We start from the raw sequence: 25,659 nt of genomic DNA, 5'->3' as shown, positions 1-25,659 counted from the left end.
GAAATTAGACTTAATAATTACCAAAGTCTCTTCCTTTCAAGCCTAAAATCTTAGGACCCTTGAATACTGTTTGAGTATTACAATCAATTAAAGAAGTGCTCTTATAAATTGATATAGAATCTAAATTCTCATAGATTTTTTTAAATAGTAGAAAATCAATTCAACAAACATTGAGAACACATCTATTATGTGTTTAAGGCCATTAAAATACATTAATGCACTTCTAAAGTAATCTAAAAAATAATTATCTTATATTGATTAAAACCACCTAAATTCTAAACATTTTATACTACTTGTTCTTAAAACAGTACCCTGATGTATACTTTATGAAGCATATTTTATAAACTGGAAAACTGAAGCTAAAAGGGAGGGACAAGAGAGACCGAGACACTGGAAAACTAAAAAATAGAACTTAGCATTTTTAATTTCTAGTTCATAACCATGTGCTTTGCCTCCAAAGTAACTTTTAATATTTTCTTTATTTTGAGTCATGATTTTGCACACATTACAGTTATAGCCATAGGAGGTGGAGTGTTTTAAATTCAGCTAGCCCTCTCATTTTTTGGCAGTTTTGCAGTCTTTACTGATATTCCCAGGGGATACTTAAGTATATTAGTCTGTCTGCTCCCAGGACACACCATCCTCCAAGGTACTCTGAATTCAAATCCTAGAGCACGGTTGCCTAAAATGCAGCCTCAGGGCAATTTTATGGGGACCACCTGTGGATTTACTAAATACTTCAGTAAAAGAAGTCCAGCTACCACTGAGGTATCACTGAAATGGCAAATCAAAATAAATTGTCTATTGTTTCAATAAAAACTTTTAAAAGTAAATTTGGATAGTCCTGCCCTAGACCTATCCTGGACACTTCTTAAACTCTTAAATTCAATCATGCAAAATATTTCCATATTAGTCATGTTCCCAATAAATAAAATAAATCCCAAAAACAAGAAAAAGAAAAAAAGCATCCTCTATTCTGAACTGAGTTCATCAGTTCACTATCTAGAGGTAAATAAAATTTTTCATTATGAATTCTTTGAATCTCATCATGATTACCAAGTCTTTTGAAGTTGATTATCTTTATTGCTGTTATTGTATACAGTGTTCTCCTGCTTATGCTCACTTCACTTTATATCAGTTCACGTCTTCCCATGTTTTTCTGAAACTATTCCCTTGATCATTTCTCACAGCAATTTATTATATTGATATATCATAATTTGCTCAATTATTAACTCCATCATTATCTCCACCAAACTTTCAATGTCATCTTATTCTTTTCACTTGTCTAGTCTCTAATCTCTTTCTACAAATCTGCCCAAATAGTCTTTATAAGGCAAAAGTCTGACCACAACATTTCCCTATGCAAAAATAGTTCCTGACTCCAGAATGCTTCTATAATATACTAATTCCTCAGTCTAGCATTTAAAGTCCTTGACTATCCACCTTCCATAGATCTCTCTATTCATATTTTTCTATTTCTCTTTACAAATTCTTATCTTCTTTTTTTTGTTTGTTTTTGCAAGGCAATGGGGTTAAGTGACTTGCAGAAGGTCACACAGCTAAGATAGCTATTAAGTATCTGAGGCTGGATTTGAATTCAGATCCTCCAAATGTCAGGGCCAGTGCTCTACCCATTTCGTCACCTAGCTGCCCCTCAAATTCTTATCTTCTAGCCAAACTAGGCTGTTAATATGTCATTTGACCCTAACACTCCAATCTATGAATTCTACTAAGAAAAAACTCCTCTATTTCTATTTCTCAGAAGCCTTTTCTTCTTCTAAGGCTGAATTTAGATGTCACTTATGGAACAAAATCTTGCCTAATTCCACCAATGGTTAATGTTTTCAATTTGTGTATTTCACACATGGAAAGGCAACTTGAAATAGTGATTAGCTAGCCTCAGTCATGCAGTCTTGGGTTCAGATCCTGAACCTGATACATCCTGGCTGTGTGATCTTATCTTTTCTCAGACAATTCTCCAAGATTATAAACTGCCTATTTGCATAGGTAACTGGGGTTTCCTCAATGGGAGTTTCAGTTGTGCTCACATGCACAAAAGTATGTTTGCATACATGTATTCACTGTGTATATACATATGTGTACACACATGCATGTATACTATATAAAATAGGGACAAGACTTAGACCTGTAATTTCACTGATATAGTACCAGATGAACACATTTCTACCAATGCAATGTTATACTTTCTCTGCAACTTAAGAATCCTAGAGGGTTTTGTAAAACATTGAGAAGTTATGGGACTTATTTCCAGCTCTATTTTTCATCCAATAAATCACTACATCTCTCAAAATCACTATATCTCTCAATTTTTTTCTGGAAATTTTTATCAATTCACAAAGCTTTAGCTTTTTCTAATAGCTATTTCTCTCAAATCTAAGGTAGGCCCTCTCTGATATTCTAAAATCTCCCAAATTCAGTCTTCACTTACCTTTTTCTAAACCATCCAACTTGCCACACCTTCTTCCCCTGTCTCATTTAATAAAGTTTGAAAAAGTTGTTTATATCTGATTCCTTTACTTCATTATGCAGTTTACAGCTTATTTCCAACTTACTCTACAAAGTAGTCAATTCCCAATAACTAATCAATAGCTTTGTCCTCTTCAGAAGCTTTCTGATAACAAAACTCCTCCTACTGTATGTTTTCTCTTTTCACCTTCAAAGTTAACATTTTTTCTTGGGTCTCTTACTTTCCTATTTGCTTTTTCTCTGCATCTTCATTGGATCACTTTCTTTTTGAGACCTTGTTACTGATGTCTCCTAAGGTTTCTCTTTTCTTCATATTCACCCTTAACAATTCCATTCACTGCTGCAGCTTTAACAACTACCTTTAGATAAACTGGAGGCATCAAAACAGACCATGCTCCAGCAATAAGAATCAGATTAAAATGTAATTGGAAAATATCTAACAAAATAACATAACAGAGATAATGTTAATTTATGGTTTTCTAAGCCAATATGTACCTGCTGAGATCCTTAGGTATAATTCAGTGACCCTCATTTATAATTTCAATTTGACTCCACCAATAAAGACATCTGAAATTTGTATCCCTAGTCTTGACCTTCATAAGCTACAAGATTTGGATTTTAAAATAAAGGACTAATCCCCTTGGGTTTCTCATCAGTATTTTACAACATATTCAAAATGAATTATTTTACCTACCTATTCCCTCCAAACCTTCTTCCTCTTACCTTCCCTGTTTCACCCTCCTCTACCATACATGAAATTCCAGTTAAGATTATTTTCTTTACCTCAACTCTTATATCAAGTCATCAAGTCTAGTCAATTTTGTCTCAACATTTTTTTTGTAACTATCTCCTCTTCTGAGGCTTTCACAACAACCTTAATTCTATTTTCAAACTTCATGAGATCAAACATAAGTCTCTTAAAGTGAAATCTCTGAAGGTTTTTATACATTGCTGTTATATTAGTTTCCCTAAGCTTATTTAATTGCATTATTTCTCTGCTCAAAAATCTTCAAAGGTGGGTGGCTAGGTGGCACAGTGGATAGAGCACCGGCCCTGGAGTCAGGAGTACCTGGGTTCAAATCCAACCTCAGACACTTAATAATTACCTAGCTGCGTGGCCTTGGGCAAGCCACTTAACCTCATTTGCCCTCCAAAAAAAAAAAGAAACCCTTAAAAATTTTTCAAAGACTCCCAACTTCCTTCTAAATAAAGTCCCAACTCTATTGCTTGGCATTCAGAGTACTTTGAATTTCACTAAAATCTACCTTTTCAGCATTACTTCATAAGATTTTCTTTCCTACATTTATTAAACTTTAACCAAACCAGTCTAGACTAATTACTCTTCCCTGCCAAAGACTCTAGCTTTCTTTTCTTTGTTTATCTTATGCCTGGACTGCCCTCCTTCCACAATCACAGCTGGGTAAAATTCTATCCATTCTTCAAATACCAATTCAAATGCTGCATATTCCCTGAAGTCTTAGATAGATCCCATAGGTTAAATCCTCTCTTTTCTTGGAATCTCTCATATAATTTCACCAACTTGGTATTATCTTTACTTATGTACAATGCTTAAGACTGTAAGCTCCTTAGTTGGAGAGGCAAATTACTAAAAAAAAAAAAAAAAAAAAAAAAAAAAGCAGTTATCTTTTCACCCTATGCTTGCTTGCTTCTTTCCTTTCCTTCCTCCCTTCCTTCCTATCATTCTTTGCACAGAAAGCTTGGATCCTATGGTTCTTGTCTCTTCTTTGAAGCCCATAACAAGTCAATGACCAAATTCTGAAGATTCTTCCTTTATGTCTCCTGCACAAATTTCTTTTTTTCCATTCTTATGAGCCACTGTCCTCTCAGCCCTTATCATCTTATCATCTTTGGCTTGGACTGCTGTAAAAGCCTAACTGATCTCTCTTATCTTCAGGTGATCCCTGTTCCTAAACCATCTCAGATCAGATTAACCTTCTTAAACACATTATTTTCAATATAATACTATGTCTTTTTTTCAAAAACATTTAATAGTTCACCTACAACTTACCAGATCAGTACAAAATACCTTAGATCTGGCACACAAACCTCTTTCCACCTTTATCTCTCATCATGAACCTGATATCAAGCTTTTATATTCACTTCCCAACAAATGAGCCATTTAGGTTCTTATTGGTGATGTACTGCTTCAGGATAGTCTCTCTTGATTATCATGTTCTTCCCACTCAATTAAATCTTATCTACTGTTATGAGTATCTCAAGAAGTCTTCTTTACAACTCCTGGTCACCTCTTCCTTCTCTGAATTATCTAGCATTGATTCCTGTTAATATTCTTTAGGGCTTCACAAAACCAAATATTTTCTTCCCCAGCTCCTTAATTTTTAGAAGAAATTAAAGCTTAGAAGAGTTAAGTAACTAGATCAAGTTCATACAGGTATTAGTATATTGTTTTTGATTTTCCTATTTATACTGTAAGTTCCTTGAGGCCAGAGGCCATAATTATTATTATGGTACAAGACTCACTGCCACAAAGGACAAGAAATACACCTTTATTTAATTTCTTTTTTACTGGCACAGATGAAGGTAGATAAGAAGGTAAATTGGAAATCTATGAAATCAGAGAAGTTTATCTTTAGCTTTTCCTTTTTGTTCAGTAGCATCCTCCTCTGGCTCCCTAATAGCAACCTCAATTTAACTTTTTAACCCACTCCCACAACAAAACAGGAAAGGTTCTAATTCCATTCACCCAAAAACTGAAACTCAAGAATATTATACACAAATCAAAAGCCCTTATACATCTGCTTTTCATTTACATTTTAGCATTTTATATCCATAGGGTAAGACAAGTCAGTTTTGTTCCTCTTAAAAGAGAAAAGGAATAGCAATTGCTCAAAGAAATCTCAATCTGAGTCAGGAAGACTGGTGAAGATGAACAATTGTGAATTTGGATTTGAGGGGGGGGTGCTGTGCTAAGTCACCAGCCTCACTTTCTCCTTCACAGTCATCTGAGTCTAGTGGCCAGATATGGAGCAGGATGACTGGAGATGGCCCTGAACTCCAGTCCCCTGACTCTAAGGCCAGTGCTCTATCCACTGCGCCAACCTAGCTGCCCTTGAACTATACTTATTATACATATGACCTATGTAAAAAAAAATTGATTGTATGAATCTTTAAGGACTGGATTGCTATTTTTCATCCTTGTATCCCTATCAGGGGCAGCTAGGTATTGCAGTAATTAATAGGCCAGGCCTGGAGTTAGGAAAACAGCTTCCTGAGTTCAAATCTGATCTCAGACACATACCCTGGGCAAGTCAGTTAATTCTGTCTCAGGTCCTCATCTATAAAATGAGCTGGAGAAGGAGCCACTCCAATATCTCTGTCTCAAAAAACTCCACAAGGGATCATGGAGAGTCAGACATGACTAAAACAAATTAACAACAAAAATCTCTACTACCTGGCATAGAATTTTCAACAAAAGATCTGTTTAATAAATTTTTAGGAAATTTAAGACTTATTTATAAAATGAATAAATATGGTAAATTAAGAATTCACTTAATGTGTAATTGTGTCCTTCATTGGCATTATTATGGTTAGTTTATTCCAATTTTGAAATTCTGTGTGTGTGTGTGTGTGTGTGTGTGTGTGTGTGTGTGTGTGTGTTTGGGGGGGTCTATCTCTCTAGGACTGAGAAGAAATTGTGCTTTATTAGACTGCCCTTCTAACAGTATTTTGTTGTGAAAATATGCTCATAAATAAAATCAAGACTGTATTGGATCCCATAAAAAGCACTGTTGAATGAAAAAGTTTACAGTTAATGGGAAGATAGGTATATTATTTTATACTGTTTTTACTATATATTTTGCTAAGTGTGTCTAGAATTTTACATTTATTTATTGAAAGAAATGATACTAGGAAATACCTCAGTTCTCATTATCTTTACATTAAAAGATGTGATCTTCAATATTATGGTAATTTATATATTTATTCCCACTTCCTCATTGTATATAAATCATGCTACAAAGGGAATGAGTTACACCACAAGAAGATTAATGTACACCAGGTCTTTCATTATTAACATCAATTAAGTAGGCCATGCCTAGAGAATGTCATCCTAGAATTATAGTGAATGTCCTTTTGTAAAAACATAAGATAGCATAGTAGAAATATCACCAACAGCTATGAAAATTATAAATAACACTTCTAATAAATCATCACACTTTATTAACAATTATTTATATAATGCCGTATAATTTAGAAATGCATTTTGCATATATTATCTATTTGATTCTCATAAGACTTCTAGTGACGTAAATAGTACAAGTATTATTCTCTCTTTACAGATAAAGAAACTGTGGGAGTGTGTTGCTCAATTAAAAAAAAAACCCCAGAATTGCTCAGTTAAAAAAACCACCCCCCACCAAAAAAGCTAACACCAAAGTTTAATATATTCCCAAATTTTCTGACTCCCAATATAGTATTCATCACTATGTCACAACTTCCAAAAATGAAACAATGCTCTTTAAAATAAAATACACTCTTCCGGCCAAGATAGTGGAGAGAAGCTAGGCACTGTCTTAAGTTTTCCTGGCTTTCCCTCAGTATAGAGAGTCAGCTTCTGTGGAGTTGGATTACAGGTGTCCCTAGACCAAAGGTTGCCTGAGATTCAGCATGTATTCTAGCTCATTAAATGGAATGGCTAGCTCACCCACGAACCTTGACCTAAATATTTGCTGAGCTAGAAGTGTATGGGAAAAATTTTGATAAGGAAATTACAGACTTCATAAATACTGTTAAGATAAATATTGTAAATTTAACTAGAGAAGCCATGCAGCAGCCAGGTTTCATCTGATGTCATGTCTGAGATATGTTTTGTTATAAGAATCTGGATATTCAACAATAAAGTTGAATTATTCACAACATCAAGTTGTTTGCTGCACTTTCTTCAACCAGGTTCCTGTCATTATCCAGGTCCATGCTACATCTGTCACAGATGACATCTCAGAATTTGGATCCACAAAACCCAGGTAAGAACCAAGGAGAACAACATCTACCAACAAGGTCTGTCTTAGGTAGGAGAGTGTGCACAAGGTGGGGGGGTGCAGAGCAGAGAGCCTGCTGGATGAGGCTGGGGATTAACCTGAGGACAGCGGTGGAAGTGTTTGCTCTGTGCATAGCAGTAGGGAAAGCTCCAGCATGGAAGCATTTACTTTGTGGGGCAGGAGAGTTCCAGCATGGCAGCCAGACATCAATCCAGTCAGCTCAGTTGGTCTGGGGGAGCAGGGCTGTAAGCCACCATTTTCAGAGACATCTCCTAGTTTCTAGTTGAACTCCCCACCCCATTCCTGTGGGAAAAAGTGATCCTTCCCAGAATAAACACAGTAAAAGCCCCACCATGCCCCCCAGGCTCAGGTGGGCAGCAGATCTCCACAGACAGTAGATTAATTACATAACCCAAGGGCCCAGCTCACATAGTTCAAAGATAACCAGGATCCTACTGTCCTTCCCATACCCCCCCCCAGGCCTAGGGGGTGGGCCACTAAACAAGGTCACAGAGAAAGTCTAGCATCCCCTACAGGCTGGCCCATTTGGAGTTAGTAAACCCAGTGAACAAAGTCTCTAGGGATCTCAGCACCAAAGATAAGTGACCCAGCACCTCTCTCAACACGGGATCAGAGGGAAAGGGCCAAGATAAAGAAAAGTCAGCAGAAAGCAGGGTTCAATGAATGTTTCCTTGAAGACAAGTATCCTATCTCAGAATTAGAGCTTCAGAGGAGAGGATGAATTGATCTCCAGCCCAGAAAGACTTCTAAGAAGAAATCAGGAAGGAGTTTAAAAATCAAAAGTAAAAACTGGATAAAGAAATGCAAGAGAAAATTAACACTGTGCAAGAGAAAAATTAGCATCTTGCAACAAGGAAACAAAAATATAATTGGATAAGTGCAAAAAGAAAATAATTCTCAAGACCACATTTGGGCAAATGGAAAATTCCTTCAAAAATAGAACTGACCGGAGTTAGCAACTTGGTGCAGTGCATAGAGCACCAGTCCAGGAGTCAGGAGGACCAGAGTTCAAATCTGGAATCATACACATAATGATTACCTAGCTGTGTGACCTTGGGAAAGTCATTTAATCCCATTGCCTTGCATAAACAAAAAAAAATAGAACTGACAAATTGGAAAAGGAGTTGCAAAAGGTAAATGATGAAAATTCTTCTCTAAAAAAAGAAGAATTAGAATCTGGGGAAACTCATGACTCCATTTGACAACAAGAATCTATTGAACAAAAACAAAAAAATGAAAAAATAGAAGAAAATGTAACACACTTCATCGGTAAAACAAAATGACCTAGAAAATAGATCCAGGAGAGAAAAAATTAAGAATCATTAGGCTTACTGACAACATTCATGATGAAAAATAAAACCTGGACTACATATTTCAGGATAGAGAGAAGGAGAATTGCCCTGACATCATAGAATGGGAAGACAAAATAGTTACTGTAAGAATACACTGATCCCCTCCTGAAAGGGATACCAAAATGAAAACACCATTGTGGCCAAACTCCAGAACTATTAGATAAAAGAAAAAAATCCTGCAAGCAGCCAGAAAGAAACACTTGAAGCATCAAGGAGCCACAGTAAGGATTACACAAGACCTGGCTACATCAACATTAAGGGATTAAAGGGTCTGGGACCCAATATGCCAAAGGACAAGGGAGCTTGGAATGCAGCCAAGAATTCACTATCCTGCAAAGCTGAACCTCCTCTTCCAAGGGGAAAAGATGGACATTTAACAAAATAAGAGAGACTTCCAACTTTTCCTGATGAAAAGACCTGAGGTAAATATATCCCTTACCTGGGTGAAAGATTCTCATAATTCTTGAGAATTGTGATTCTATTAGAGGGAATACACACACACACACACACACACACACACACACACACACACACACACACACTTAGTCAGAAGTGATGGACATTCCTGACTTGTCCATGACTCAGAATGATTTAAAAACAATAGCTCCTTTAAAAGGGGGAATATTAAAGAGCCAGGAGGACTGAAGAGATTGAAAAGGGTAAATTTGCAAAGGACCTACTGCAATAGCAGGGAAGAAGGGAGGATGTGAGAACCATCTGAATCTTTCTCTCATCAGATCTGACTCAAAGAGGGATTAAACACACACTCAGTTAAGTTTAGAAACTTATTTTACCTTTCAAAAGTATTAAAAGGGAAAGGGGTAGGGGGAGGAAAAGAGACAGAAGGAAGGGAAGGAAGAAGGGGCAAAGGGAAAGGGGTAGGGGATTGGATATAAGGGGGCAAACTGACTGAAGGAAGTGGTATTCAGCAAAAAGGGGAAAATAAAAACAGAGGGAAGATAGCATGGAGAACAATAAAGAGTTAGTAATTATAACTTTGAATGTGAATGGGATGAACTCTCCCATAAAACATAAATGGATAACAGACTGGATTAAAAATCAAAATCCTACAATAATCTGTTAGTAAGAAACTCTTTTGAAGCAGAGAGACACATACATAGTAAAGGTAAAAGGTTGAAGAATATATCATGCTACAGCGAAAGTGAAAAAAGCAGGGGTAGTAATCCTTATCTTAGACAAAGCAGCTGCAAAAAATAGATCTCATTAAAAGAGAGAAGGAAAGAAACTATATCTCCCTAAAAGGTACCATAGACAATGAAGCAATTTCAATACTAAATATGTATTTGCCAAGTGGTATAACATCCAAATTATTAGAGGAGAAACTGAATTGAGTTACAGTAAGACAGACAGCACAATTTATCTTTTGGGAGATCTCAACCTCCCTCTCTCAGATTTAGATAAATACAACCATAAAATATATGAGAAAGAAGTTAAGGAGGTAAACAGAACATTAGAAAACCTAGACATGATAGACCTTTGGAGAAAACTGAATGGGGATAGAAAGGAATGTAACCTGTTTGCTCTAGCACATGGTACCTTATGCAAAAACTGACCATGTACAAGGGCATAAAAACCTCAATCAAATGCAGAAAGGCAGAAATAGTGAATACTTTCTTTCCAGACCATAATACAATAAAAATCACATGCAATAATGGGCCATGGAGAGATAGATCTTAAACCAATTGGAGACTAAATAATTTCATTTTAAAGAATGAATGACTCAAACAACAAATTATAGATAGAATTAATGACATCATCCTAAACAATGACAACAATGAGACAACATAACAAAACTTACAGGATACAGTTTATGGGATAAAGCAGCTATTAGGGGATATATTCTATCTCTAAATGTTTATGTGAATAAAATAGAGAAAGAGAAAATCAATTAACTATTCATGCAACTAAAAAAATTGGAGAAAGATTAAATGAAAAAAGACCCCAATTAAATACCAAATTAGAAATTCTAAAAATTAAAGGAGAATTTAACAAAATCAAAAGCAAGAAAACTATTGAACTAATAAATAAAACCAAGAGTTAGTTTTATGAAAAAACTAATAAAATAGATAGACCTTTGTTTAATTTGATTAAAAAAATAAAGAAAACCAAATTACTAGTATCAAAAATGAAAAAGGTGAACTCACCACCAATGAGGAGAAAATTAAAGTAATAATTTGGAATTATTTTGTGCAACTGTATGCCAAAAAATTTGATAATCTAAGTGAAATGGATGAATATTTACAAAAATATAAGTTGCCCAGGTTAAATGAAGAGGAAATTAAATACCTAAATAAACCTATCTCAGAAAAAGAAATTCAAGAATCCATAATGAGCTCCCTAAGAAAAAGTTTCTAGGGCCATTTGGATTCACATGTGAATTCTATGAAACATTTAAGGAACAATTTGGTTTCAATTCATATAAACTCTCTGGAAAAATAGGTAAAGATGGAACTATGCCAAATTAAATAAAATCTTAGCAAAGCAATTACAGCAAGTTACCACTAGGATAATACACTATGACCAAGCAAGATTGATTCCAGGCATGCAGGGTTGGTTCAATATTAGGAAGACTGTCAGTATAATTGACCATATCAATAACAAACCTAATAGAAATCATATGATTATATCAAAAGCTGCTGAAAAAGCCTTTGACAAAGTACAGACCCATTCCTACTTAAAACACTAGAGATTGTAAGAATAAATGGATTGTTCCTTAGAAGGATAAGCACTATCTACTTGATACCATCAACAGGCATTATGTGCAATGGGGATAACTAGAGGCATTCCCAGTATGATTAGGGGTAAAACAAGGATGCCCATTATCACCACTACTATTCAATATTGTATTAGAAATGCTGGCTTCAGCAATAAGAGAAGAAAAAGAAACTGAAGGAATTAGAATTGGGAAGGAAGAAACAAAACTCCCACTCATTGCAGATGACATGATGGTATACCTAGAGGGCCCTAAAAATGATCTAAAAACTACTGGAAACAATTAGCAACTTTAATAAAGTGGCAGGATGTTAAATAAACCCACATAAATCCTCAGCACTTCTATACATTACTAGCTAGAGACAGCAGCAAGAGCTAGAAAGAGAAATCCCATTTACAATAACTTCAGGGGCAGCTAGGTGGCGCAGGGGCAGCTAAGTGGCTCAGTGGATACATCCCCGGCCCTGGAGTCAGGAGTACCTGAGTTCAAATCTTGCCTCAGACAATTAACAATTACCTAGCTGTGTGGCAAGCCACTTAACCCCATTGCCTTGCAAAAAAACCCTAAAAATAAAATAAAATAAATAACTTCAGGTAACATAAAATACTTGTGAGTCTGCCTCCCAAGGTAGACTCAGAAACTCTCTGAAAACAACTATAAAACATTTTTCACACAAATAAAATCAGATTTAAATAATTAGGCAAATATCAACTATTCATGGACAGGCTGAACTAATATAATAAAAAATGACAATTCTACCTAAATTAACTACTTATTTGGTGCCATACCAATCAAACTTACAAAAAATTACTTTAATGAACTAAAAATTATGACTAAATTCATATGGAGAAAGAAAAAAATCAAGAATATCAAGAATGGAAAAAAAAAGTACAAAAGAAGGTGGCTTAGCCTTACCAGATCTAAAATTATATTATAAAGCATCACTCTTCAAAACTGTCTGGTGCTGGTTAAGAAATAGTGGTGGATCAGTGGGTTTGATTAGGTGCAAAAGAGATAGCAGGAAATGATTATATTTGATAAACCCAAAAAGTCCACCTTCTGGGATAGGAACTCAATCTTTGATAAAAACTGTTGGGAAAAATAGAATGTAGTACATTAGAATAGACCAACATCTCACACCCTATACCAAGATAAGATCAAAATGAACACAAAATTTAGACATAAAAGACAATATTATAAGCAAATTAGGAGAAGAAGGAATAGTATACCTGTTAGATCTATGGAAAGAAGAACAGTTTATGACCAAGGAAGAGATAGGAGAGCATCTTTAAAAACAAACTTGGATAATTTTGATTATATTAAATTAAAAAAGCCTTTGCACAAACACTCTAACCAAGATCAAAAGAAATGTAGTAAGTTGAGAAATAATTTTTACAACTAGTTTTTCTGACAAAGGACTCATTTCTAAAATATACTGAGAACTGTGCCAAATTTTCAAAAAAATAAGCCATTGCCCAATAGACAAATGGTCAAAAGATATGCAAAGGCAATTTACAGATGATGAAATCAAAGTTATTTATGTTTGTATGAAAAATAGCTCTAAATAATAACTGACTACAGAAATGCAAATTAAAGCACCTCTGAGGGTACAACCTCATACCTCTCAGATTGGCCAATATGACCACAAAGGACAATGATCAATGTTGAAAGGGATGTGGGAAATCTGGGACACGAATGCATTTTGGTGGAGGTGTGAACTGATCCAACCTTTCTAGAGAGCAATTTGGAATTATGTCCAAAGGGCAATAAAAATGTGCACATCCTTTGATCCAGCAATACCACAACTGGGTCTTATAGCCTGAAGACATCATGAAAAAGGGTAAAAAACATTGCTTGTACAAAATTATTCATAGCAGCTCTGTTGCTAGTGGCAAAGAATTGGAAATCAAGGGAAGTCCATCAATTGGGGAACGGCTGAACAAATTGTGGCATATGTATGTGATGGAACACTATTGTTCTTTTAGAAATTAGGAGGGATGGGATTTCAGAGAAGCCTGAAAAGACTTGCATAAATTGATGCTGAGGAAAATAAGTAGAAGCAAGAATACTGTACTCTCTAACAGCAACATGAGGTTGAGGATCAACCTTGATAGACTTGCACATTCCAACAGTGCAATAATCAGAGACAATTTTAGGTTATCTGCAATGAAGAATACCATCTGTAGTCAGAGAAACAATTGTGGAGTTTAAACAAATAAAAGATTATTACTTTCCATTTTTTTAAAAAAAGTTTTCTTTATGTATTACATAATTTTGCTATTTCTAATATTTTATTTCTTCCTCAAGGATTTATTTTTCTCTCTCAACACATTCAATTTTGATCATTGCATAGCATGGAAACAATGCAAAAATTATCAGATTGCCTTCTATGAGGTAGAGGGAAAAGGGAAGGGAAGGGAAGGTAGGGAAAAACTTTAAAATTCAAAACCTCAAAAATAAATGATATTATATTGATACTATTATATGTAATTGGAAAACAAAATATTTGTATATTTAAAATAAAATACACTTTCATAGATTATCTCAAGAATTACTAAAGTTTGTAAACAACGTAAGAGCTCTGGCAACAGTTTTGAATTACTAGCTTCTTTTAATAATAATTATGACATATATCAATCATTTCTCCCTTTCTCTGGAAGTTCCAAGTATATTCAAATTGCTTTGCATGTAAAACAGATTATAATGCTTGTGCTAGATCTACCACAATAGAAATGGAAAGAATTATATGAAATGTTAACTTTTCATTGAAAAGGGCCTGGTCAGTTATATAATTTATAAGTCTCTAAAAATCAGTTCAAAACATATAAACTATATTAGATTTAATTATCAAAAAAGAGTAAGGGGGGAAAATCACATTACTTACATATGGAGGCGGAAAGATTAAAGAGATAGAACACTCCCAATCCTGATAGATGCTATGTATGTATGTATGTATGTATGTATGTATATATATATATATATATATATATATATATACACACTAGTACTTGAAAAGTAAAAACTGCAAATTATTTTTCAAATTCGATTAAAAAAAATACATGGAACTGTCCCTAGATTACTGGATGTTATCTTCAAAACAAGTTCTAGAAGATCCTTCAAAGTGGGAAAACTTTCAAAAGTAAGAATCTGATGATAAGACTAGCTAACTCTTACTAAAGAAGTAGAACTAGAATAAAAAAAAGCTTAATTATTCCCTTATGGATTTGAGTATCAAAGAAGCTCATAAAACAAGTACTAAGGCACTACTAAGTACAAATCTGCAATCTAAATTAATGGAGAGATCACCTACAGTTGAAATCAAGCTTCCCTAAAGAAATGCCACTCTTGAGAAACCTACTCTGATCATCTATCACAAATACCTATGCCACTATATCCAAAAATGTATTTTAATTTTTAAAAAATACAGATATAACTACCAAAGTATGAACAAAAATAAAAGAATGTAAAATATTCCTCCCCCATTTTTAATACTTAGATTTTAAGAAAGTATCTTTCTTTTGAGTAAGGAAAAAATATTTTCATAATGATAACAATAAAATATATACTAATGTCCCCTTCTGATTTCTTTCCTAGTTGCTAACATAAATCAAAATGATGACTTTACTGGTATAACACTCTGAAAATAAATTAATTTATGCCTTTCTTTTTTTTCTTTTTTTTATTTTGGCAAGGCAAATGGGGTTAAGTGGCTTGCCCAAGGCCATACAGCTAGGTAATTATTAAGTGTTTGAGACTGGATTTGAACCCAGGTACTCCTGACTCCAAGGCCGGTGCTTTATCCACTACGCCACCTAGCCGCCCCAATTTATGCCTTTCTTATAGTAACAACATCTCTTTAAGATGGAATCTGTTAGCAAATTTTATGGAAGAATATATTCTGTATGTTAAATTAACACTTTTGAAATATATCCCATTATTATCACCTAACTACCACTTCCAGCAATTCTACTATAAATATTAGTGTCAGTATTTGCAAGTCCATTTGCAGGTACCCTCTACAATGCCTTCTAACTCTAAATCAATGACCTGGGGAAATTAGCCATAGTCTGTCCAGGAAAACAGTGATTTTAGATCTCTTCCCTATCTCTTTTTTAAAAAAATACTGTGTTTTTCAGATAAGTCACTTGACTTTCACCATTTTCACTTTATCATCATGGAATAAATATATAATGATGGGCTGTACACCATGGTCAACAACAAGAATTTATTATGCACCTATGATGTATAAAATATTGTGCAAAGCCCTGGGGATACAAAGAAAGCAAAACTAGGGAGACATATCTAGAACTTATATTCTTGTGGGTGAGACTTCAAGTAAACAGACGTGTATAAATAAGACATTTATAGTAAAATAGTAAAAAAATAGCAAAATAAAGGATTTTATATTTGACTCTGGAGATAATAAAGGGCTACTGGAGTTTACTGAGTGGAGGAAAGGGTGACATAGTCAGAATTGAATTGATAGCCACACTGATAGTCAAGTACAGCTGTAGGGAGGAGATCTGATGCAAGGAGACTAATCAGCAGGTCATTGTAATAGTCCTTAAGTCTTAGGTGATGAAGGCTTGTACTAGTATTGTGGCAATGTCAGATGATATGTTGGGAAGATACAAACAAGATATAAACAAGAGGGCTTAGTCATAATCAAACTTAGATTTTTAAAGAAGAGCATTTTTAAAAATAAATAAAATAAAAAGTTAGATTAATCACCTAGCATAGAAACTAAGGAGTTAAATATTTGTTATCTGAAGAAAGAGATAAAACAGAGGGCAAGGGAATTTTGAGGTACTAGTTCCATTAACTTCTTGGGAAGAAAAATAAGACAATGACAGATGAGAATCTGAAAATGTTTAGCCTGGAGAAAAGAAGGCACAGGAATACAGCTATCTTCAAATATTACAAGGACTGTACTAACGAAGAAGTTTGTTCTTTTTGGCCCCAGTGGGCTAAATCAGGAACAATCGAAGGCTGTTGAAAAGAGGCAAATATAGGCTTGATATTAGGGGAAAAACTTAACAATTAGAATTGTACAAAAGTGATACTATCTGCCTTGAGAGTGATGGATTTCTTGGAGGGATTCAAGATCAAGAGTCACTTGCTAGGTATGTTAAGTGGGTATTCCTTTTGTGTAAACGCTGGGCTAGATGATTGCTAAAGTCCCACTTAATTCTCACATTCTGTGATTCTGTAAAATAGTTCAGTCACATTTTTCTTGCAATGGTCATTTCAATAGCCAGAATAGTGAGCAAGAGAAGCTCCTGTCCTAGCAATGTCCATTGTCAGTGCCCAGTCCAAATGACTACCATCATGCTGCTGCCACTCTCTTGGCTTCTCCAACTGTCCCCCAATGACTCATTGTACACTATGCATGACTTTGCTCCATTTCAATCCTTCAAAAATATGGCATAGCCTATTATCTTCCAGAGCTGTGAAACTATTCTCAGTGAAGGTTCAAAACTTTGCCCTACCAAAGAAGTGGCTAGTCTGAGCACATAAGCTATGTAGTTACCTAATTAAAGCTTCTAGGGATATTAAGGAGGGAGCATGGTGTAACAAAAAGACCACAAGATTTGTAGCACATGAGTTAGATTAAAATCATCCTGTTCTACTGATTAACTATTTGTGTGACAATCATTAAGTCTTCAAAATAAGTACTGCATATATGCAAACTATAATCATCATCAAATTCTATATAAAGATGTTTTTCTTGGGTAATTTTTAAAAAATGATCAGAAAAATAAAATCATAGGATTATAGTTTTAGAACTGGGAGGAATCTCAGAGGCCATCTATTCCAATCCTCTTCATTTTATAGAAAGAATTTATTTTTATAACTTAGGAACAATATTCAAGAGAGTTTCAATACAGAGGCCAAACCAGTAAAACCAGTTAGAAAGTTATCACGTAAAATAACTATATTTATGATAATATAGTGTAACTATAAATTACCACAGTTGATTGCAAAAGCCATTCACATATAAATCAGCTCCACTATTTTATGGTTACATCTCATGTTTTTCTGCTAACAGATCCTTCTTATAAGTTTACTCCAGTTTTTGAAGGATTTTTCACTTCTGAATACTCAGGGTAGGGAAGCTGTTAAGAAGTGGAGCTAACCAGAGTTTCAAAAATTAACTGTGACAGAAAATGACTGCAGGTCCTTCTGGGTGCAGTACCTATGTGGAACTGTATCTCACACATCCATCCTCTTCACTTAAAAATTTTTTTTTTGATCTCTCTTCTTACCCATTTCTGAAGAGTCCTGTCTTATTAGTAATTTTTTAAAAAAAGTTTTAGGAAACCCTCCCCTCCCCTTCCCCAGTGAAAACAACATAACAAAAAAGTCTAATGTTGGGCAATGCTCCACAGGAAGGAACTTTACAGGGACAAGGGAAGGTATATAGTCAAATTTTACCACATTTAGTTTTTCATTGTTATGTAGTTGTCCTTTCCATTTATATTGTTGGAATCACAGTATATATTGCTGTTCTGGCTCTGCTTACTTTTATCAGTTCTTAATAAGTCTTACCAGATTCCTCTATATTTGTCTTGTTCCTCATTTCTTACAGCACAGTAATATTATATTACATATATCTAGCACAATTTTATTTAGCCATTTCACAATAAAGTTTCCTTTCTCTCTACTTACAAGGTTATCATCCTACTTCTGGCTCTCCTCACCTCTTGCCTGGACTACAGCAACATCTGTGAGCTCATTGAAAGCTTTTTCTTGTATCCCAGAGCTTAAGCACCTTGTTTGTCCTTCAATATGAAAGAAGTCTAGTGATTATTCAATGACTGACTAATTGGTCTCCCTACCTCAAGTCTCTTCCTTCTCCAATCCACTTTCCACACAGCTATCAGAATGGCATTCCTAAGGCATAGATCTGACATTTTTTATTCCCCTGCACAAGAAGCTCCAGTGGGTCCTAATAACTTCTAGATAAAACTACAAACTCCTCTGGCTATGGATACCAGGGGAAAAAACTCCTTTGCCTTGAAAAAGAGTGCTCAGTAGCTCTATGCTCAAAGGATGAAGGTTTAGATTCCACCTATAAATCTTCACAGATGTGATCTTAAAGAGGTCACTTATTCTACCTAGGTTTGGGTTACATGGCCTCTGGGGGAACCTTCTGTCTCTAGATAGAGCCTTTCCCTGAAAACTGCAATCCATTTAAAAATTCTTAGGACAGCCAAGGCAGGAAATCCCAGAAGTTCTCCCCAAGACCACTCCAAATGCCTTTAAATTATGACTCTAACTAAATTCTAGAGTGGTGGGACCCACAGAAGGACTGGATGGAATAATTTTTCAGCCTAAGACAACTTGGAAGTTCTGTGGGAAGGGTCTGTTCTTCCAGGGTTGGAAAGACCTGCAGGGCAGCCTGGGCCAGCACTGGAACAAACCTGCTCCAGCCATCCAGGAACAGCCAGTGGAATGCCTGAGTCCCTGGAACTAGGGGTTTTCATCTCTCAGTCCAGTGATTGCCAAAGACAAGTTGGAAGTTCAGTGGGAAGACTGCCACACCAGAGTGAGTCTGGAGCCCAGGCCAGCACAGGCCTCAGAGCAACCCTGGCTCAGGTAACTAGAAGCAGGACTACAGAGGTTTCTCTACTATCCCTGGGGCAGGCTCTGATACTTTGCCCATACTCAGTCTATGGTTCCATACTGCCATAGTGAAACAGGGACCCTTCTCACAATTCCAGGAAGAGTGGAATGCTTGTATCATCCACAGACCAGAGCACTGGTCAGGAGAACAGTAAAGAGTCTCTCATAAGACACAGAAGGAATTGAGTTCTTGGGGGGAGGGGGGGGGAGTAAACAAGTGCAAAAACCCTCAAAAGCTTGGGAAAGTGCATCTTATACCCTGGAAGCAGAGCCCACCTTAAAAATAGTTAAAATCAAGTCACAGGCTTGAGAAAATGAGTAAACAACAGAAGAAAAAGAATCTGACCATAGACAATTACCTTGGTCCCATTAAAGATCAAGATACATACTCAGAAGATAACAAAGTCAAAGCCTCCATTGTTCATCTCTATCCTGTGACAATCACAGGGGTATTTCTCTTTTGGTCCTTACTGGTAGAGTCCTTTTCAATAGACTGATACTTCACCTGGAAAATGATCACCTCCCTGAGAGTCAGCGTGGCTTCAGAAAGGGTTGTGGAACAGTCAATACAGTGTTTGCTGCCCAACAAGTACAGGAAAAATGCCAGGAACAGAAGAAAGGTCTGTATACAACATTTGTAGATCTGACTAAGGCCTTTGATACTGTCAGTTGTGAGGGTTTATGGAAAATTATGTCAAAATTTGGTTACCCAGAGAAGTTCATCAATATTGTATGTTAGTTCCATGATAGCATGAACGCCCAGGTTCTGGATTTTGGACAACGCTCTTGAGATTTTCCAGGTACCAGTGGAGTGAAACAAGGATGTGTCCTTGCTCCCATACTTTTTAACATAATATTTTCAGCCATGTTATCAAACACCTTCACTGAAGATCAACATGGCCTCAAGGTCAGCTACCACACTGATGGCAAATTCTTCAGCCTGAAAAGGCTACATAAGCCAAGACCAAAATGGAGGGAGTGTGGGTGCATGATCTTCTGTTTGCAGATGACTGTGTTACTCAATGCAGCCCTGAAGCTGAGATGCAACAAAGTATGGATGGATTCTCTACTGCTTGTGCTAATTTGGGTCTAACAATTAACACCAAGAAAATATAGGTGCTCCATCAGCCAGCAACACACCATCCATATGTGGAACCACTGATTACAGCAAATGGAGGTTTGAATACTGTGGACAGGTTCACTTACCTTGGTAATATCTCTTCCAAGAAGGTACACACTGACAATGAGGCTGACACTTGTATTGCCAGAGCTAGCTAGCTCAGTATTTGGAAGGCTCCGAAAGAAAGTAAGTGTGGGAAAGAAGAGGTATTAGACTTATTAATGTAGACTGAAGATCTACAGAGCCAGTGTGCTGACCTCATTGCTCTATGCTTGTAAAACTTGGACAATCTACCAGCACCATGTCAAGAAACTGAATCGCTTTCAGTTAAATTGTCTTAGGAAGATTCTGAAGATCACCTGGCAGAAGATACCAGACACTGAGGTCCTTTCTCAAACTAAACTGCCAAGCATTCAAACATAACTACAGAGAATGCAACTACAATGAGCTGGACATGTTGTCAGGATGCCAGAGGTACGCTTACCCAAAAGACTATTTTAGGGAGAAGTCACACAAGGCAAGTGCTCACAAGGGGGTCAGAAGATGTGATACCAAGACACCCTGAAGGTCTCTTCGAGGAACTTTAGAATTGACTGTATAGCACAGGAGACACTGGCACAGGACAGCCCAGCATGGTGTGCCCTCATCAGTGAGGATGCTGCAGAACTGAAGCAGCTCAAAACATGACATACTTAAGTTTAGAGTATCCAATCCAGATGTTCACATGGACTATTTATACCCAACCTATGATAGATCATTCTGAGCTCTTATTAGTCTGATCAGCCACAGTCAGACACACTAATTTGTCTCAAAGTGATTTTGTCTTCTTCGATAACAAAGGACAAGAACCAATCAATCATATAGACACACAGAGCTGAATATGAAGGTATGATATACTGTAAAGATAGAATTAATGGGCAAGAAAGGGAGAGGAGAAGTAGGATAAGCTAAGATATTTCACATAAAAGAGGCAAGCAAAAGCATTTGCAATGGAAAGGAAGGGGAGAAGGTGAGTGGGAATGAGTGAGCCTTCATTCTCATCAGAAGTGGTTCAGAATGGAAATAACATATACACTCAATAGGGTATAGAAATTGATTTTACCCTAGAGGAAAAAAGGAGGGAAGGGAAGAGAAAAGAGGATGGGGAAGAACTGGGGGGGGGTATAGGTGATAGAAGAGAGAGAAGATGGTGGGAGAGGGCAGATACAACACTTTTTATGAAGAACAGAGTGAAAGAAAGAGAATAAAATAAATGAGGATAGGAAGGAACAAAGTGAAGGGAAATACAGCTAGCAATAGCAACTGTGGGGAAAAAAAATACTGAAGCAACTTCTGATGGACTTATAATAATGAGATCCATTCCAAAGGCAGAGCTGATGGTATGTGAATACAGACTGAAGCATACTCCCCCCCCCCCCACTTTATTTTTCTTGACGTTTCTCTCTCTATGAGGGGGAAACGGGGGTCATGTTTACTTTTACAAGACTTTTGAAGTAATGTGAAAAAATAAATAAAAGGAATAATAAAATTTCAAAAAAATTCTTAGAAAGTACAATGTCTATCATTCATTATGATATGCCACATAGGCAATTTTTCACCTTTTAAACTGGATACTAAAAGAGATTTCAGTAAACTGTCACATATAAAAATGAACATTCAAGTTACATATAACATATATAAACATGTTCTGGTGCTCTTAGGAATTTAATGAAATAAGTTTGGTCAATCAGGGGAACTTTGAAATCACATTTTGAAAGGAAGGAACACCCTGGTAAAGGGGGCAGGGTAGAAAGGGGCATATACAAAGATGTAAACACCATAAGTAAACATAATAAACATAAACATCATAGCAAACATCAGGTTTACCCAGTTTTATTAAACTGAAAGTACTTGATGGCTATAAAATGAAAAACATTGACATTAAACAATAAAGGTGTTTGTTGAATTCTTTTTTTAAGAAAGGCATTTTTTAACCTGGAGTTTGTAAATATGTGATTAAAAAATTGATAACTGAATTTCAAAAGAATTGGTTTTCTTTGTATTTATTTTTATTTTATGCCCTTAAAAACATTATTCTGAGAAGTCTGTAGATTCCATCAGACAGTCAAATCTATGACACAAAAAAGAATTAAAGAATGGGATCTAGATAAGCAAAGAGGAAAAAGTAGTTATTTCTGGATGGATTGGGTGAAACAACCAAGGCAAAGATGAAAGAAAGTCTAAAATAATGTATTCACAGGATAACATGGTTGCAGTAAAGATTTTAATTAATAAAGTAGCAGGCCACAGGATAAAAAAAGTTGAGAATAGATTAGGCATAATTTTAAATGCCAGGCTAAGGACATAAAACCTGATATTTTAAACGGCAGGGAGGGAGCAAAGGTCCCAGAACAGATTAGCCCTCTAAATCAACTTTTGGAGAGAAGCACCCTAAGAAGACAGAGGTTCATGTTCTGCTTCTGAGACATCCTGGCAGTATAACCCCAAACAAGTCACCAAACCTCTCCCCAACTATCCTTAAGTCTATAAACTGCAAAGCCATTCAAGATTGGCATTGGTAAAAGAGAGTTCTCTAAACTAATAGAATCATAAAATCTAGTATTAAAAAAAGCAATCTGGGATAGATTGAGTGTTTGAAAAATTGACAGTATGATTAAAAGAATTTAAGAGAACAAAGGCCATAGTAGAAGTAAAAAGGAACATATAACAGATTCAAGGGACAATGTAAAGAAAGCCCTGGACCAGCCTATGACTATGTAGATATAGATTATCTTTACTTCTGAATGGATCAACTATTTCAAAAGCAAATGTGCATCATCATAGTGTCACTCTACCTCTAAACATTGTTAAATTAATGGGTGGAGAATCCAGGAAGTAGCATACACCCATGGTTAGAATTATGGTTTTGGTGTCATGGAACATTATCAGACCAGGAACTTATAAAATAATGCAATCAAACTCCAAGGCACCTATAGGGCAGAGGCCTGCTATCTGATGTGCCACATTATTCTGCCCAAGTTGGTGCTTGTAGGTTCTACCTCAAGGCTTAATAGTCCAAATACTAGATTAGATCCAAAGCTACTACAGTTTGTAAATCAGGTCTAATGATGAGCTGTTGTTTGGAGTCCATGACAGGGCTGGACAAAATTTATAGATAACAAGATTACATAAGCCTCCCTTTAAATTTTTAATTGATTGCTATATTACTTTAATTTCCAAATAAGTCTGTACAACCTTCCACTTATCCTTCTGCCTAGCAAAGCAACTCTTTTCCCCTCTTAAAAAAATAAAAATGAAGAAGAAAAAAAGCCATTTCACAAAACTAACCAAGACTTTGACCAAATCTGACAACATGTGGCGTTTAACATTTTCTTAACAGATTCATTATAGTACATCTGATGTGGTGTTTGGTTATTTTCACCAGTGATTGTCAAATCATCTTTCTCTGAGGTAGCTAGGTAGACCTTGCCCTGGAGCTAGAATCAGAAAGACCCAAGTTCAAAACTGACCTCAGGATATTAGATGTATGACTTGGAGCAAGTCACTTAACCACTGTTCTTCTCAGTTTTCTCATCTGTAAAATGCTGATCAGTTTCTAACTCTTCCACAGTGTTTGGTTTTACAGTATTACATGTTATTGTATAAATTATTCTCCTGGTATTAAATATCATAAATACTAATATCAGCACCTACCTTACCTATTTAAGTACATTTAATATTGCCGAGTCTCATTTTCTTCACCTGAAAAATGATAATAATAAAGATTTGCCAGAATTTTAAAGACACTTATTTTCTCCATCAAACTGACTGCAAAAACAGAGGACAATTTCTTAAGAGCATGGTCAAATATTTATCCAAACATTAGCTTCCCTTTTTATCTTAATTACACTTATTCCATTCATGCAATTTTTAAAATTTTATTTAATTCATAATTATCTATTTTACCTTTGTTGCTTTCTTTTAATCTATGTTTGATTATGAACTTTTCCCATAGCAAAAGGACCAGACTTAGTATCTTCTATATTTTTTTAAGGTATGATGTTCAGTATTTAGGTCACCCATCTATTTTGAAAACATGCATTATGATCATTTCTTACTGTTCATTATCTAATTTGTTCTACTGTTCTGTATTTTTACTTTTTTAATTCTAATCAAATAACTCTGATACATAATTCTTTAACATAATTTCATAATTGGAAGTGTGATTTTTTCCTTCATTCTCCCATTTCTACTTTAAATACACACACACACACACACACACACACACACACACACACACACATATATAAAATTATATGTTGGTAGCTTGATATAGCACTAAATCTATAAATTAATTTAAACACTAATTGTCATTTTTATTGTCTTGGCCCAAACCAGTCACCACATGGGTCTTTTATTAGGTCCAACCCTGATCCATTTGAAGTTAAGGTAAGATCCCTATTTTTGATAATAGAATGAATGGGCAATGCAAGTCATGTAAAAACAAAAAAAGTATCAGTTGAAAAAAAGAAACCCTGTCATTAAGACTTGCCAGGATATATGGAGGGTGAAGGGGATATCTTGCACTAAGCTGAGCTTATTCTTTTACAACTGAAGCTGAGTGAGAAAGGAGGTATAGTTATGATACCATTAGAAAAAAAAATCCTGTCTAAAGAAGATTCCTTGAATGAGACAAATTGTTAATAGTTGCATTAATCTTTCTCCTGTATGTGTTTTCTTTGCTCTTTACTAAAATCCTTCCCTAGTTTTGTACTCTGCTCTCAGCCTTCACAACTTCCTGCCCAGCCTCTCTTTTGTGAGATTTGACTTTGGCCTTGGGATTGCCTTAGCCTCTTGTACCTAGGTGTGGTTCATACCTTCCTAACCAACTCTACAAACCTCTCCCTCCCCAAATGCTCTATTCTTTGTGGTTCGGTGGCAGAAAGTATTTCCAAGATTCTCAGGAGTATTTTGGCATAATTGACTTACTTGTACTTATCCTAGAAAAGTAGTAGGATCTTAATGAAAACTTCATTCAAATCAGATAAATAACAAATACAGGAAGAAAAAATGATATTTGTTTTCAAGGAGTTTATATTTTAATAGGACACACACACACACACACACACACTAACACATGTAGATACCCAAATAAGGGCATATAGAGAAAGGTCTGAGGCTGAAGGGGAAAGAAGACAAGACTGATTTATGCATCTTCCTTAAATTGAAGGTTCAATCTAGGAGGACTTAGTCAAAGAAAGGAAGATGAAGGACAGAAGAAACTCAAAGGTAAAGCAAATTTCTAGCTGGAGATATTTCTGT

General features: G+C 35.6%; 1 protein-coding gene across 1 annotated transcript in view; it reads right to left on the bottom strand.

The window, feature by feature from the left end:
- Positions 1-25,659, bottom strand: part of RELCH (RAB11 binding and LisH domain, coiled-coil and HEAT repeat containing) — a 126,583-nt gene that overhangs the window by 87,295 nt on the left and 13,629 nt on the right. The gene's annotated exons all lie outside the window — the stretch shown is intronic.

Source organism: Macrotis lagotis, chromosome X (genome assembly GCF_037893015.1).
Source record: "Macrotis lagotis isolate mMagLag1 chromosome X, bilby.v1.9.chrom.fasta, whole genome shotgun sequence".
NCBI classification, from domain to species: Eukaryota; Metazoa; Chordata; class Mammalia; order Peramelemorphia; family Peramelidae; genus Macrotis; species Macrotis lagotis.
This window is presented reverse-complemented; position numbering and strand designations above follow the sequence as displayed.